The sequence below is a fragment of the Lepisosteus platostomus genome, chromosome 9 (genome assembly GCF_059453375.1).
Source record: "Lepisosteus platostomus isolate fLepPlt1 chromosome 9, fLepPlt1.hap1, whole genome shotgun sequence".
Classification (NCBI taxonomy): domain Eukaryota; kingdom Metazoa; phylum Chordata; class Actinopteri; order Semionotiformes; family Lepisosteidae; genus Lepisosteus; species Lepisosteus platostomus.
This window is the reverse complement of record NC_142619.1, coordinates 26,016,080-26,029,778: the sequence shown is the minus strand read 5'-3', so window position 1 is coordinate 26,029,778 and position 13,699 is coordinate 26,016,080. Positions and strand designations below refer to the sequence as shown.

The window sequence follows — 13,699 nt, the reverse complement described above, 5'->3', positions numbered from 1 at the left end:
ACTTCTTCACTAATAACTTCTTTCAACATTTATTTTTTTAATTCCATGCATCTCTTCTGTGGAAACAGCCGACATTGGGGAGAACAGGCCTTTTGTAAATAAACATTAATTAACCTTATCAAGCAAGCCAGCATAATAAACCTCTTATCCACTGAAGTGGCCACTACAAATTGTCAGAAAAAAATAAATCTCTCCTGTCTGAAAGCTAGGAGCTTGTCGGGCCCAACGTGATTCAGCACTCAGATACCGTATCTGTCTCTGGTAAACCACATGCCTGGTACTGTAAATGGTCTCCATCATGAGCCCATCATAGTGTCCCACTATTTCTACATCAAAATGTATTAAAAACAGGCATTAGCTGGATCATAAGAGCCTTAGAATAAAAGGAACTGTAATGAAATAATACATAGAAATACAAAGAAAAATACCAGCTGACAACAGGCTGCCACTGTGTACATCCATCAATGCAGTATTCTTGCATCCTTTCATGTTTCACTTATCTGCAAGAGGCTCCTGCAATGTGCATTCTCAGTCATTATTCAGTATATTAGTTTCAATGAATTCACTGGAATATACCATTCCAGACTGACATGCTTAAGTACTGTATCTTCTATGACATAAAAGGTGAGCTGGTACTGTATATTCCGAGAGAGTGTTGATTTCAATAAATATCCAGGCTGGCATTAAGAACAAATTCTACTGGTTCCAGTACTAACAGCTTTGCATTTTAATGTCTCTTAGTATATGAAACAAAGAAAGCACCCTACAGAGGAATAACATAAATAGAGGTGATTAATGATTCAAGATTGATACAGGAATCAATAACTTCAGATACACTTCAAACAGTATACAGTAGTTCCTTTTGTTGCCTCGGTGACACAGGCTAGGGTGTGCCTCCCCTCTGTAATACTTGAAAGCATCAAGTTACATCTGTCTCCTCTCCAAACCCAGGCATCCCTCCCTAGTCCGTGGACCTCCCAAGCGGATTCCACCTTAACACACATTGACCCTTAAGCAGCATTTCCGTTAACTCTACTGGCAAATACTCTGTAAGAGGTGACCATAGTTTAATGAAAGATCTTTTCTTCCCCGCCAGAATCTCACCAAGCCTTTCATGGGGCAGTAGCAGATTTTTTTTTTAATCCAGTTGATTAAAATCCATTCTCTTCCTAAAAGTAATACATTTATCCAGATGCATACTGTTTTATTTAATGGTGTTTTTTTTGTTGTTCTCTTAATCTCACTGCTCTTTAATGACTGTATGTGAGCTTTGTTGAAAATAAAAGGAAAACATCAAGGTATCTTTGTGAAGTCACTGAAAAAAGGAAAGCACATTTCATAAAGAGTCAGCATGATCAGCAGTACAGACTCTGAAGGAATGACTCACTACTGGCTCAGCCAGTACAGGAGGTTGCCTGAGCACAAGTGGAGCTCCGTGATCATGGGTTCAAGCCTAGGCCATGTCCCTAGCTGACTGTGACAGGGAATCCCCAGGTGGTGGCACATAAGTGGGTGAGCACTGCCAAGAATAGGGTGGTTTGGGTAACCAGGGCTGCTAGCAGGGCTCCATGCATTTGCAGGTGTGCAGTACTGTCGTTACTCCTGGGGGGGATCCACCTCTCATCCAGTCAGAACTGAACCTCCAGAACGGGACTGTGCTGCCCCACAACGTGTTAGAACCGAAACTACACTCCCTCTTTCTCTTCTGTGTACTGTTATGGTGAAAAACACACAGTTGGCCGTTTCAAACTGGGTGGGTCTACCAACGACGACAGTCATATTTAATTTGTTGTCAAAAAAGAAGAAAGGACTCTCCTAAGACGGAACTGACACGAGAACAAAGCATATAAATACCAGTGGCCAAATCTTACCGTCTTAGCAACCACACACCAGGAAAAGGACTACTATTTAAAAGGACTGCTGAGTAAGATGTGCTCTACAGCATAAGACAAGCTTTTTGTTTTACAAAATGACTTGTTTTGTTATTTAGAGAAAAAAAAGCCATTTAAAAGGATAGGGAAAGACTGCAACAGTCTGCACATACTACCAAATACAACTGTAACTGTAAAATGTAATCTAAGAAGTCAGAAGTCAAGAAATCCCACAAGCAGCTCTAAAAATACCGGAACTTTTGAAGGCTGGCAGGAACCGAATGCTGTGAGAAACACTGCTCATCTCATAGGACCTGCAGAGCAGAAAGCAATTTCTAACAAAAGCTCCACAGGCCACCTGAAAGAGGATGAAGAACATATATTCATTTCAATCTAGAAATATACAGTACGTAAGGATTATGTTTCGACTGAGGCTAAGGCATTCTATGGCAGGGTTGGAAAGGACCGTTTTCAGCCTGTGTAGGAAAAGTGACAGCGGGACTTCAACAGCTCCATTCCAGCAGATCCAACCTGTTTTTTTCCCTTTGGTGTCATTCCAGATCGCATGCCTTTACAAAACACAACAAGGCCCCACTGTTTGCAGGACAGTCATTTGACATGTTAAACAACAAGTTACTGTAAGCCAGAGTGGACTTCTTGGCAGTAACGGGAGAAGAAAACAAGTGTGGGATCTGGAGAAAGCACGAGTATTCTGCGTCCTTAACACAGTGTTACTGAAGTGCTTACAAAAGAAAAGCCGTACAGTGATGCAAAGGCAACATAAATGACCAATGTGAAGAAAAATTAAGTGCTTGGTGTTTAGTCCTATCAGGAAGTTATTTGCTCACTGTTATGTGCATCACACTCGGGAGATCAGACTGAATTTGCTGCAGTGACTGACATGACTGAATGACTGGGCATGGAATCACCTGCACTTTTCAGGGTTGTGCATTACACTTTGAAGACAAATGAAAGGAAAAAAAGAGATTACAATATACAGTCATGCTTAAATGTAATTGCTACAGAAGATTTGGGGCACATCCACAACATAATCTCATCAGCATGTGTACAGTATTCAAAAATATCTGCAAGGAAATGTTTTAATTTCAGTTGCAGCCAATAGACCACATTTTGATTCTAACTATAAAAATATGTGCCGTATAAGTGATGTATTTCACATATAAAGAAACTAAACCTTTCCAAATTTGAAAGCCAATTCAAAGCATACCACTCCAAAGGACGATGGCAACATCTAGAAAAAAACAAACCGATTCACTCATTTCTCTCATACATTCTCTGCTGGCTTTCTTAATTGTATTACACACATACAGTACTTTGAAACTTATTACTGCACTGACTTGTGCCAAAGTAAATGCTGCGGATAACAGTCATTACCAAGTGGAAATGCCACTTATTTCTTTCACGGTTCAGCATGGTTTAGTCTTTACACTACTTGATGTTGAAACAGCTAAAATACCCTATTTTATTCCACTTATTATCTATAATAGTTTGAATCTCTAGTACTGTGTCACAGAACGTGCTGTCAAGAAAAAGCTTTTCTTTTTCACATCAAAAGCAATTGTTTCTCATTGAAATGTATGTGAAAGCACACTTGACACTCCTTTAGAGCATCTGTTTTAGGGACTGAAGAAGGAATTATATATGGTGCAGGCTAAATCCCAACAACACAAAGCAGAGTACACAGAATTCATAATTTATTATTTGTTTATTCACACCACAGAAAGAGGTACGAGTTTTATAATTTCCCCATATAAACCTGCTAAGCAATATAGTAGCGTTACCATGGATTAATAAAAAGTGCATTTACATTCCTTATATCTAGGTTTCCTGAGGTTTGTATTAATGTTACACCACCTCTCCATGCTTTTTTGCAAATTTACTGTGCTTTAATAAAAACATTTTTACTATGATATAACCAAAGAAAAATTTCTTACATGTAGGTATTTCTAGTGAATTTGTCTCCTGAAGAGCACAAAAAACAATAAATCTGTAATCACACAAGTTTGATACCAGCACAGGCAGCAAGTCAGACTGATAATAAAGGACTGAGTGGCGAAGTGTTGTTCCTGTGGCAGGTCCATTATCGCTAAGACTACATCATGTAGGAAAACTAACTGAACTCCTCAGTATCAATCAAAAATCTTCTAAAATGCAAGCAAGATAAATATACAGGAAACCCTCTTGGTTTAACAGCCTTCGCTTCAACGGACTATGGATTTAACAGAAAAAATGTAACAGGTCAAATCACAAAAAACAGACTTTCCATGCAATAATGGCCAAATGCACCAATGATAAAATAAGTTAAAATAATTATGGCATAGTTTTACAATCCAGGATTATCAGTGGCACCCTTGCTTGCTTACAATGGGTGTTGTTTGTGCTTCATTTGCGATACACAATTTTAGATATTTTTAACTGTATGACACTTGAAATAAAGATCTTGTCTATGTATGATAAAAAAAGGCACGGGCACAATTGACTGTGTTGTTTGTAATTGCTAAAAACACAAGTAAAAAAATTCAGAAAGCATATAAAGTATACTGTAGTCCAGAAACAGGGAAAGGTTTATTCTATGTTGAAAGACAAAGACAAGAAACATCATGTTTCTGCTGTGAAGCCTTCAGCCTGACACCTGTTGAAGGCTCCACAGCCTAAATAGTGTTTCTTTTCTTTACCTTTCAGCACGGAATGAACTTTTACCTGTTCCTTTTCAGGCTTCGCACATTGACGCAGCTTCCTACGTGAGCATCTATATTAAGCACAGTACTGTATATATATACTGTTTCTCATACAATAGTGTGTTTTGGGGCTGATAAACGTCATCTGTTATTTAACTGACATTTAGCAATAACGGAAAACCCTTCCCCACCATTGGCCCAGTAAACCAAGGGTTTACTGTATATTTTTTTGGACAAACAGAAAAGTTCCTATGACACGCTCTATTTTAGAACACATAGATTTATACAATTTACGCCTCTCCATGAGCATGTCAACAGAAAAACTATGTAAGAGAACTTGTTTTATCACAGTACATCATTTGCCCCAATTCCTCAATCTCGAGATGAATCCTAGCTAATTTTATATGTATGCATTTGATGTGTTTGTATGACAATATTGCCTACTGTCTCGCAATGCGATCCTTTTTACACGCATTGGCCCTTGAACTTCAGAATGTCAACCTTGCAGAGAATCTCCACATCCAGAACTGCCTACACCACTCCTTCCTCCTTGTCTAACCCTGTCTATCCCCGGGGTATTCAACCAAAACTTCAAATTTTACTTTGTGAATGACCCTTCAGCTGGAACCTTTTTTTCCAGATGTACCTTCATCTCATAACACCGTTCTCATAATTGTCCACAGCCACCATCCACGCCAGGCACTTTGTTACTCTACAAAAGCTGCAAAGAACTCTCCAAGCTGACTACTTTCACTAACATGATTACACCAACATTTTGTCTTTTCACAGGAATTCAAAGACTCTTATACCTTTTCTCTTAGAAACACATAAAAGCCAAAACTGTTCATAAATCTGCCTCTCATTCCCCAAGTACTCAATGTATGACGGCACTTTTTAAACCTCCCATACATTTATAGACTGCTGCCTTTCATATTTCTCCTTTATTTTGTAAAATTGCCAGCACTTTCACATCTCCCTACTCATTCTCATTTCTTTCATCTTCCTCAGTCCTTTGCTTCATATTTCTCTCCTCCCCTCTCTCCTCCACACACTTGAAGAAGCCCCAGAGCTAAAATGTTTTTTTTTTCATTGTGAAACTAACCACAACTAATTCCTAACTATATTGCAAGTCACTAGGGTGCTTCAACGTCTGTGTGTGTATGTGACCAATCAACACTTTTTAAGCATCTCAAACTCAGGAGGACTTATGAAGAAACCGATAATGAGAAGGACAGGCTTCATTGACTAATCTATAATTTAGAGCATTAAGATGCATGCTTTCATCTTCCCAGGGTTTAGCTGCTAAATTTTAAGGCCACACAACATTAGGATACAATAGAGAATGTTTCCAGTAATCTGCAATTTATGGTTAAATATCACATGGTATGTAGCGATGTGTGAATTAGAAGATCACACACCAGGAGTATATTTGAATAACAAGAAAAGTGCACAAATAGTTTACATGTAAATAATATTTTAATTGTGGATTACTTTGAAAAGACTAATATTTATGATGTTCAATAATGGTTTCAGGCAAAAGGAGCCATCTGTTGCACATTTTGAAATGATTTGGTTAAGTGATCATAAGCCATTTACTTTTAAATGCTCCCAAAATTACCTATTTTCTCAGTTCTTTTAACTGTAACTAAAGATTGTTTAACCTGTAAGTGCAGAACATTCCTCTTAGCCTGCCAATGTATCTGGTTGCTATTATCAGACTGATTTCAGAGTTGCTACACATTGTTGTTTTGTGGCGATTACATTTACACATAATATTCTAAATGGGCTCTTATGGTACAATTTTAGCATAGTATCACATGACTTAAATGTATAATTTTAATTAGATGTTCTAATATTCTGTTTGTTTAATGTGTTGCTTCCCCACACTCTTTATCTTTCTTAATGGTCTATGAATTGCATCACTTGTTTCCTTAAGTACAACTGGTAGAATACCATCAGGGTCTGTCTAGAGGCTGTAATATCTCTGCCTCTTGTGTGCTTATACATTTTATTATAGAACGTTGCACTTGCTCAGTACAAGGTACATTATTGATTTCTCCCTTCTAAATGCCTAATCAAAAAACATTTATTATATTAACCATTTCCCTTTCATCATCTGTTTACCATTTTTGTATCCGATACACTGTACTATTAATTTGCCTTATTTACGGTATTTTAGACTACATCGTAATATTCTTTTCTATCTCTCTCTGCCTTTCTAATTTTCTTTTTTTAGGTAGTGTATGCAATTTATTTTACTCAATTTCTTAAACTGAATGGTGTTCTTTTTAATTATTTTACAAAGTGCTTCCTTTCTCCTCATAATTTTCCTAATTAACAATTTAAGCTACTGCCTTCTAGCAATTGATTTACTTATTCTAGTGCTATATCTGTTCTGTGTTTCAAGCATAATACATTTATAATCTTTAATTTAGCCAATAATTTTCTAACAAGAAGTTTAATTGATGGTTTTAAATCCAAGTACAGATTTATCCTCTATAACGTTGACTTGGCCAAGAGGCTTATACTAATTGTTGCAGAGAATAAAGAGATAACAATAAATAACAAAATAGCAGAATGGAAGATTTTAAAGAGTGCAAGTAACAGGCAGAAAAAAAATGAGCCACCCATTTATATACAACCCAATCTATTTGTCTTCAACTATCTCATTCATAGATTGCTGTACTAAAATTGTAAACTTTATTTTACCACTAATTGTACACATTGACAATATACAGTAGTACCAAGCACATCATGTTATAATCCCAGTTGCCCAATGGTTATTTTACCTTTGCTTACTTTGCTCTTATTATTCAGAAAGGTCAGATCAAAAGATTGTATTTATTGTAGATGCTAATGTCCAGTAGGTGGATAATGTAAAATCCCTTATCTATTCAATCAAAATGTAAACCTCACATGAAATGTGCCTCTACCAGTACATTACTGATTTTATCATACAAGACTGCAGTCTGTCTTATATTGTTACAGCTTTAGATCGTAGATTTTCGATAAAGTTTGTGACACTAGGAGGACTAAATACTTCTAACTTCAAAGCAGAGAGGATGTTTGCTGATGTCTGGGGGGTCCCTTGAGCAGAAACAATTGTAAAGTTAACCTTAATATACCTAGGGAAGTTGTGGATTAATGATTGGCAAAGAGCAGCACAGAAAGAGACAATATAAGATCACATTATAGAGCTCAGGGAGGAAACCAAAAAGGGGAGGAAGAAGGAAGAAACAAGGAGAGCAGTATTTGAACCTTATTAGATCATGCTATTCAGTGTTTTTAGGGAACTTGGGATTCCTGGGTAAAAGATACCTCAGTTAGAAACGTCTTTCCTGATTAGGTTTTATAGATAGGTATATAGGCATATAGGCTCCCATTTATTTTGTGGCATCCAGGGTGCAGAGAACGAGATTTAACTGCACGTTGCTTTGTATTTAGTTAGAAGGCAGCTCATCTCTTGTGTTGCCTCTGTAGGCATATTAAGAGTTTAGCACTTAGTAGCAGTCTGATAGATATCTTTATTGATCCCGAAGGGAAATTGAGGTGTTACAGCAGCCCAGCCCAAGACAAGCAAAAACAGACATCAGAATAGACTAAAAATTAAAATAAGTACAGCAATACAAAATAAAATAGTCTGGGGTTTTCTAGGTGACCAGAATGTTATGCCTCTGAAACGCCTTGTCTGTAAATACTGTATATAATGTAACTTTGTGTGTTGTATGTTTTCTGTCTTGTGTAGTTTATTGTAATAAATATTTGTTTTAACCAAGTGTGCCTGGATTATTATAATAATAATAATAATAATTGCTTACACTTATATAGCGCTTTTCTGGACACTCCACTCAAAGCGCTTTACAGGTAATGGGGACTCCCCTCCACCACCACCAATGTGCAGCATCCACCTGGATGATGCGACGGCAGCCATAGTGCGCCAGAACGCTCACCACACATCAGCTATCAGTGGGGAGGAGAGCAGAGTAATGTAGCCAATTCATAGAGGGGGATTATTAGGAGGCCATGATTAGTAAGGGCCAATTGGAAATTTTGGCCAGGACACCAGGGTTACACCCCTACTCTTTTCGAGAAGCGCCCTGGGATTTTTAATGACCACAGAGAGTCAGGACCTCGGTTTTACGTCTCATCCGAAGGACGGCGCCTGTTTACAGTATAGTGTCCCCGTCACTATACTGGGGCATTAGGACCCACATGGACCGCAGGGTGAGCGCCCCCCGCTGGCCCCACTAACACCTCTTCCAGCAGCAACCTTAGTTTTTCCCAGGAGGTCTCCCATCCAGGTACTGACCAGGCTCACACCTGCTTAGCTTCAGTGGATTGCCAGTTGTGAGTTGCAGGGTGATATGGCTGCTGGCCATATCACCCTGCTGGCCATATTACTCCTCTCAACAAAGCTGTGCCAAAGAATAAAGAATTCACGTGCCTCTATTTATACCAGCTCCTCGGGTATATCATTAGAAATCACATACAAATCTGGGGATTATGAAAAATTATTTCACTGATTGACTAAACCGCTCGGTCAATTCCTGATTTTCACCAGTTTCGTAACCCCCCCCCCATTTGTAACAATATCTTAATTTAATGTATCTGTAGCAAACTCCTAACACTATACTCTGTGAATATTGATAGGTGAACAGCAGAAACACCAAACTATAAGCTTGAGCTTTTTAGATTTGCAGAAAGTGCTGTAATAAGCAGAACAGCAAGGGGCACTCTTCCCTTTGGACCAGATAATTCTAAATCAAAACAGTACGGTGATGGGGAAGAACCACCAACCATTTGAAATACTGCACTAAAATACCAGTTACCTGTTATCATTGGTACCTTTAGATGAGTAAAGCAACTAGCAACTGTACTCAGGTTAAACTCCAGATTCAGGTGTTCTCAATCTGGTCTTGCAAAACTCCCCTCTCTAATTTAACTGGCTAAGGTCTTATCCACCTTTGTTTTTGTATTGTCATGAGTTTGCCACACCACCAAAAAAAAGATGTTTAATTTTCTTTATCTGGATATATTTTAACAGTTATTAAACAGAACACGCAATGAGACTGGGGGCTGGACAGTTATAAAACACAATAACTGGGTCTACAGATTTGTTTTCATTCAGGAATTCCTGCTCATTAGTCAGCATAAAACAAATGTGCAAAGCTAACTTCACTATTTTTCTCCACAAAAGTTAATCTCACAGTTTGACTCCCAAAAAAATAAGGAAGAGTGAAAGCTGGACATGCCCAGGCATTATGCAGTTGAGGGTAAAGAGAGGGAAGCAACAGAACAGCCACAACAATGTTGTTTCTGACAACAGCTACTCCAAGTAATCAAGGATAATACAGATTATGGTGTGCCTAAATGACACCTTCTATGCAATAATAATTGTGTTCAATAATTATTGTAAAATACATTTCCAAACATTCATTCAATCATTCCGATATTCAGCTGTAAATGTAAGTGTGTTTCAGAGCTCTGTACTTGTGTTCATGGTATTTAAGAATATAAAAAGAATCACAAACAAAAGGGGGGCATTTGGCACATCAATCCTGCATCGTTGCTAATAGCTAACGGATTCAAGGATCTCATCCAGCCATAATAAAAGAAAACAGAAAATAATCCTAGCAACTTCACTTGAGGAAAACAGATTAGTTTTAATGAGTATTCATTCAATGCTAAATTACTACAAGAAGTTTGCCACCTGGACAATTACAAAGAATATGGTATTTAGTCAAAAATCCTGCACACCACAACATGAATGTCTCTGTGACTAGGGAAACAGTAGTAGGGATTCTCTTCACCCCATTTGAAGGAGATAGCCTTTGCAAGTTAGCCATTAATGTGCTATAACTAGACAGAACTATCACTGTACAAACACAGTTGACAAGGTTTAGGCCCACCATGTGATTAAAATGGTCTCACTCTTTGCTTTAATACAGTCCTTTTCATTCCATACAAATTAAATTCCATTTTAATCTTAACTGTAACCATCTTGTATCCCTACAACTGGAAACAGGCTGTTTTCCAATGGAAAACAAAGGCCAAAAAACACTACACCTATTGTATCCAGGAAAACCATAGCTACCATTAACCGCAAGTACAATACAGAATATCAGTTGGAGGTCTGACTAAAAGTTCAGTGCTTTTCCTCCACAACTCAAGTTTCAAAATAAGGTCTTTATGGAGGCCTGTAATACTGCTAATGTGTTTTGTTTGGCCCAGTTACACAAATAATGCATTCATTTTCAAATTCATTCACTTACATATTCACCTAGAAAAAAAAGAATATGTAACTTGAATCAATATTAAAACACTGCATTTAGCGCTAATGTGTAAAATCCTCATTTCTACACATCTCAACAAAAGAATGTCAAACAACACTTCTAGGCTCTGCATGTAGAAAGCAACAGCAGCCCATTAAGCAGCACATGATCTAATGTGGTAACTGCTCCATGTACACTGTGTACAATTTGTATGGCTGGCAGCCATATCACTCTGCAACGTACAACTGGCAGCCCACTGAAGCTAAGCAGGTGTGAGCCTGGTCAGTACCTGGATGGGAGACCTCCCGGGGAAAAACTAAGGTTGCTGCTGGAAGAGGTGTTAGTGGGGCCAGCAGGGGGCGCTCACATGTCCATGAGGGTCCTAATGCCCCAGTATAGTGATGGGGACACTTTACTGTAAACAGGCGCCATCCTTCGGATGAGACGTAAAACCAAGGTCCTGACTCTCTGTGGTCATTAAAAATCCCAGGTTGTTTCTCGAAAAGAGTAGGGGTGTAACCCTGGCGTCCCGGCCAAATTTCCCATTGGCCCTTACCAATCATGGCCTCCTAATAATCCCCATCTATGAACTGTCTTCATCACTCTGTTCTCCTCCCCACTGATAGCTGGTGTGTGGTGAGCGTTCTGGGGCACTATGGCTGCCGTCACATCATCCAGGTGGATGTCGCACATTGGTGGTAGTGGAGGGGAGTCCTCATTACCATGTAAAGCGCATTGAGTGGAGTTTCCAGAATTATAATTATTATATCTGTATAATACACTGTAATCAAGTCCTATAAAAGGCATCCTATGATCTTATGACAGTTTTCTAACTCAACTAACTTTCTAACTTTCTAACTCAAGGCCACACCCACTATAATTATAGTGGAAGAATTATAATTATTATATTTAATTATTATATCTGTATAATACACTGTAATCAAGTCCTATAAAAGGCATCCTATGATCTTATGACAGTTTTCTAACTCAGGGCCACACCCACTTGATATACCATATATTCCTTGCTGTTAGTATGAACAGAGTAGCCCTTTCTGACCCATCTGTCTACTGTGAATAAATGAATATAAATGAACGGGTTCCCATTATACTTACCTTTAAGAAATAAATACCATCCTAGAAACGTCTCAACTTCTTACGTCATCTTAGTTCTTATGTCTCACTACTGTGTGCCTCTGTCACCACATCCACATAAACAGAGGCAGAGCAACACCTTAGTGTGGATTGAGTGCAACTTTTTAGACAGACAAGTTAAACTGTAACAGATACTAAACATCCCTCAGTACACAGTAATCAGGGACCACACATCCTGTACTGCATTGTTTACTATAACAGTGTTCGATGTTTGTTTGCACAGTTGCTTTGTTCCTTTTATAGCAACGCCCTCTCATATCTCTAGGTTTTACATCTGAAATAATAATAATAATAATAATAATTGCTTACACTTATATAGCGCTTTTTTGGACACTCCACTCAAAGCGCTTTACAGGTACCAACACCAATGTGCAGCATCCACCTGGATGATGTGACGGCAGCCATAGTGCGCCAGAACGCTCACCACACACCAGCTACCAGCTATCAGTGGGGAGGAGAGCAGAGAGTAATGTAGCCAAATCATAGATGGGGACTATTATTAGGAGGCCATGATTGTAAGGGCCAATGGGAAATTTGGCCAGGTCGCCGGGGTTACACCCCTACTCTTTTCGAGAAACGCCCTGGGATTTTTTAATGACCACAGAGAGTCAGGACCTCGGTTTTACGTCTCATCCGAAGGACGGCGCCTGTTTTCACTATAGTGTCCCCGTCACTATACTGGGGCATTAGGACCCACACGGACCGCAGGGTGAGCGCCCCCTGCTGGCCCCACTAACACCTCTTCCAGCAGCAACTTTAGTTTTTCCCAGGAGGTCTCCCATCCAGGTACTGACCAGGCTCACACCTGCTTAGCTTCAGTGGGTTGCCAGTTGTGAGTTGCAGGGTGATATGGCTGCTGGAAATGATCTTGCACCAATGTTCAGTTGTCAGTTTTCTTACTGATCCCTGCATAAGGCAACTCCTCTTCGGCATCAATTTCAGTGCCCCTCCACGAATTAATTTTATATTAATTATATTAAGGGCAGAGAGGTGGCACTGTGGACTAAGGATCTGAGCCTGTGGCAGGAAGGTTGCTGGTTCAAATCCCATGGCCGGCAGAGGAATCCTACTCCGTTGGGCCCCTGAGGAAGGCCCTTAACCACAAATTGTCCAGGGGCGCTGTATAAATGGCTGACCTTGCGCTCTGAGCCCAAGCTTCTCTCCCTGTCTCTATGTCTCATTAAGAGCAAGCTGGGGTGTGCGAAAAGACAAATTCCTAATGCAAGGAATTGTATATGACCAGTAAAGCGATCTCATCTAATCTTATGTAGGGAGGTCCCTTCATTTTGTAACTATAGTGTCCAATTCATGAATATATGACCCATTCAAAAAATTTTCCACCAGCTAAGCCAGGTTTCTAAGGAGACCAGTTTGGGATGCACCTAGGTAATTTCTTCTCTTCAGAAATGAGTTTAAAATTAAAACTATTCACAAAAGTGCCCTGATTAAAAACAATAAGAATCATGAGAATGTACCAGCTGTCAGAAAGCAATTATCTACAGTATTCCACATGCTTTGCTAATCAGGACAAACCATGAAGTTGAATGGCAATGATCTTTAATATATTTAAAACAATTAACTTCACAATTAAGCATTACCCAGTGAAGCAACTACTGTTTAGTCAAACTAACAAATAGAATGAGCAGAAACCATTTCTTAAAAAGTCATTTTCATCTCAGAAAGAAAGAGCAAGACTAAAAGCTGC

General features: G+C 38.9%; 1 protein-coding gene across 4 annotated transcripts in view; it reads right to left on the bottom strand.

Annotated features, from left to right (window-relative positions):
• osbpl8 (oxysterol binding protein-like 8) overlaps positions 1-13,699 on the bottom strand; it is a 126,115-nt gene that overhangs the window by 92,423 nt on the left and 19,993 nt on the right. The window lies entirely within an intron of this gene.